The following is a 4,240-nucleotide window of genomic DNA, read 5'->3' on the forward strand; positions in this document are numbered from 1 at the left end:
ATTCCTCCTAATGTCCTACCTGAACCTCCCCCGGTGCAACTTAAGGCTATTTCTTCACATTTTATCACTTGTTGCCTGGGAGAATAGACACCTTGCTACAACCTCCTTTCATGTATTTGTATATAGGGATAAGGTCTCCTTTGAGCCTACTTTTCTCCAGGCTAGAAAACTCCAGCTCTCTCAGGTGCTCCTCATAGGACTTACCCTAGAACCTTTGCTCATGAAGTGCTCATTTCCTGGAACATAGAGGAAGCCTGATAAAAACCCTATTTATTTCTATATAATAATCTGCAGCCAGTTAATTTTTGCATGGTAGCTTTGATGTCATTGTTCCTCATGGTGTAAATGACTGGATTTATCACTGGTGGCAACACAGAAAAGAGAAACTGTAAGATCCAGAGCTGATGGAGAGTTAGAGACAGGCTTAAGGTAAGCAAAAGAACCAGTGCTAACAAACACAGAGACCACAATGAGATGGGGGATGCAGGTTGAAAATGCTTTACGTTGGTTTTCCTTGACAGGAATTCTCAAAACCACAGTGAAAATCTGAATATAAGACTGTCATGGTTTCAGCAGGCCCAAAATCCAATTCTGATTCCTAGCCCCCCACCCACATCTCAACCCCATGTGAGATGGGTTTTCCAGACAAAAACACAAGACTCAATATGGGGGGAAGGAATATATTACAAAGACTATACACGTGAATAAATACTATAATACATTACAAACAATCTTAACTCTATATCTATCTCTACCATGACAATAATATTTACAATGGGCCAAATCTCTTCTCCCTCTAAATAAAAGTCTAGGAGAGAAGAAGAAGAAAAGACCCTTTTCAGTCTGTGAGCAGCAGGTCTTCCTCTCTAGGCAGCAGGCTCTCTTCTTCTCTTCCACCAGAAACAGTTGCTGGCTCTCTGCCAGCACACACGAGGGAGGTTTCCAAGTCTCTCTCGGCCCCTGTCTCCAAACAAGGGGTCTTTCCATGGGCTGCGTAACCCCAGACACGGCCGCTACACCATGGTCATATCACGAAGCACCGGGGTCTCCGTGACGGTCTGGTATCTTCAGGGGAAATCAAGCCCCTGTGCAGAGCTCCCATGCTCTGCCTCAAAGATGGCTGCCAGCTTCTCTGAAGCTGGAGCAGGGGGGCCAAGGTCACCCCACACACACACACATTCCTTCGGCCGTCCTGGCTTATCTCTCAGGAGGCCATGAGCTTCCTAGCTCCTCTCAGCAGTGCATACTGCACTTTAGGACTCCTCTCAGTCCACCACCCCCTCCTCTTTCTCGGAGGAGTTTCTAGCGAGTTTGGGGTTTTTGGTTTATTCAGTTCTTACCCCGCGAAACTCTGTTCCTGCTGCTGGCTTGGTTCTCTTGTCCTGTTGCTGCTTTTCCTTCTCCTCAGACACCTCTGTGTCTGCCTTAGCTGCATACCGGTTTGTGTTGCTCCTTTTGGTCCTTATCAGTTGGCTCTTTGCCACTGCTCTTCGGACGTTGCTGTCTCCGCTGCTGCTCCGTCGCTGCTCTCAGCGTCTCCCACTTCTGCTTACAGGGGAGAAAACTCCCCCAGCTCCTAGCCACAGGCACTCAGTCCAGCTAACACTGTTCCAAGTCCCTGCAGCCCCCCAACTGGGGGCTGGGGGGGCAGAGGCCCCCAAGGGGCCGGAGCCCCTTCTCCTCGTGGCCTCTACAACATGGCCACCTCTTCTTCTCAAGAAGTACCACTGCTTCTCTTCCGGTCTCCAGAGATATGTTTATATTTTGCAGGAGCATTGATTGGGTTAAGCCCCAAGGGTCACCACCCCCTGGGGGTTACCACTTTCAGCTTCAGGGGGAAAACCTGGCTCAAACCACTACAAAGACATACTTATAAAAACAAAACAGAGGACAACTAAAAGAAAACTAAATGTAAGAACCCCAACTTCACTAAAATACGAATGAGAACAGGAAAGCTTGAGAAGCTATGGAACTTCACAAAAGAACTGTTCAATGATGTTGGACTTGCAGAAGGTTAAAGAAAAGATGTTCCCAATGCGGAGAGCAGAGTAAGGGACACAGCTGAGCCATGCACTGGCTGCCATGAGGCTGCAAGTGCCCCCCTTCATGATGGTCTTGTAGTAAAGAGGTCTGCAGATGGCAATATAATGATCATATGCCATGACAGTCAGTAAAGCAAGTTCAGCAGCACCAAAAACATGGAAGAAAAAGACTTGGGCAACACAGCCAGAATAGTAGATGGATGTGGTATTCCATAGAATATTGGCCATGGACTTTGAGAGGGTGACAGAGATGGCTGAAAGGTCTAAGATTGACAAATTCAGCAAGAAGAAGTACATAACCACAATAATTTTCCCACCATGGCAGTCACAAATAACATAAAGTGGAGTATCTGCAGTTCTCGAGTGTCAGAGAATCCCAGGAGAAGGAACTCGGCCACAGTGCTTTGGTTAAACATTTTCTTTCTAGTGTGTTGGTGAAAATTGTGAAGAGAAAGTCAGGGATTTTGGTTGAGACTTGAAGGTCTGCTCTGTAGTCTCTCCACCATCTGAATTTCACAGCTGCCCTAAACATGTTTTGCTCACTGAAGGCAAAGTTCACAAATCCCACATGATGTACCAAACCATACCAAACAAATCCTTCAGTAATCACAGTTCCATATACGAAATACACATGTATGCACGTATATACTATATGTATACACATATATACTATATGTATACACATATATATGTCTAGTCTACATATGGTTTATATATCTGTATTACATAGAAGTTTTATACGCATGTGTGGTAAATATTGTAGAAACCTGGTTAATAGAAAGAGGAAAGATTCTATAGCTCTGGTCTCACGCTAAAGCAGAGAAACTCTTGGAAGGTCACTGTGTTTGTGAAGCTGCATTGTCTGATGTGAAGCTGTATTGTCTAAGAAACTGCATACGTGATAGAAAGAATAAAACAACAGGATGGGAAAAACAGTGAAAGTAGCTAAGTAACAAATATGTAACCATAGCCATGAGAAATAAGCAGCATTTGCATAAATATGTCTTAGGTAATTAGAAGCCAATAATGAGCCTGTGCTTGGAATATGTATGAGGCTAATTATTAACCTTTATAAGCACGAAGCTTACAGCAATAAAGTTGGATTAGTCATGATCAATACTGGGATCGTGTGATACTTTTCCCGTCGTCCACAACAAATGGTGACCCCTCCGACGTGATAATCTGAAGAAACGGGGGAATCCACGGTTGGGATGTCATGGAGTTGGAGCCTTAAGCAGCGAGGCTGGTCAAAAAGTCAAATTGAAGAGTGACTTGGACCTGGAACTGGTCAAAAAGTCGGCAAAAAGAGCGACTTCGGACCCGGTCAAAAAGTTGGCAACTTCGCAACTTCGGACCCTTGAAGCGTCAACTAGGATGAGTTCTACCATTACGTGCTGCCGAACCCTGGAGGCTGCAACAGCGCGCACTGATAAAGGTATGATAAGGGAAGCAGCATATAGTTTAATTCTCTCTGGGAGAGATTCTAATTATGACGAAAAAGCCCTTAAAAGGTTATTAATCCTCACAGCTCAAGCTGCCTTTGAGGTGGGGGAAGAAATCAAAGGATCTAAGGAATCAACCAGCTATCTTATGTTGTGGCTGCTAATTGAAACAGAGAAATTTATAAGGACTCAGAGTCAAGTTATAATTTTAACCTATGCTGCATTAGCGAGCAGCGAAACTGAAAGCAAAGAGAGCGAGTCAGTTTTTCAGCTTTTATTCATTATCTCAACAATCGTGCTGCCGGTGAATTTCAAAGTGCAGGCTTCTGCCCGATCGTCAGCCAGTGGCCCCAGCAGCAATTTGTCCTTCAACAGTTCCAGCTCTATGCAGGACGCCAGGGAAGCCACTGCCAGCTGTGCCTCCCCCCGCGGCGAGCTCTCCACCACCCCCCCCGCTACCGTTTTTCCCACCGCCGCTTCTAAAGCTGCTGCCCTGTTGCCGCCTGGAGCCGTACCCGGCCCCGCTGTACTGCCGCATGGAGCCGGTCCTCCCACCTTTCCTGTACTCGCGTCGACCCGGGAGTCGCCCCCTTAGCCAGAAGCCGCGCCGTTTCCCCCCCCCCACCGCCGTGCGCTGCCTCCGTGCGCTGTCGGCACCACCCTGCCCTGCCCGCCCGACCGTGCCCGCCGCTACCCCATTCGCGAAAGTGATTCAGCACGGAGTGCTCCAAATTCCAAGGAAAGGAGCTCAGTTGT

General features: G+C 46.9%; 1 pseudogene; it reads right to left on the minus strand.

Annotated features, from left to right (window-relative positions):
- Positions 1 to 266: 266 nt before the first annotated feature.
- Positions 267 to 2,458, minus strand: LOC113960977 (annotated as a pseudogene).
- Between the last annotated feature and the right edge of the window lie 1,782 nt (positions 2,459 to 4,240).

The sequence above is a fragment of the Neopelma chrysocephalum genome, unplaced genomic scaffold (assembly GCF_003984885.1).
Source record: "Neopelma chrysocephalum unplaced genomic scaffold, ASM398488v2 Primary Assembly neopelma1_96982, whole genome shotgun sequence".
Taxonomy (NCBI): Eukaryota; Metazoa; Chordata; class Aves; order Passeriformes; family Pipridae; genus Neopelma; species Neopelma chrysocephalum.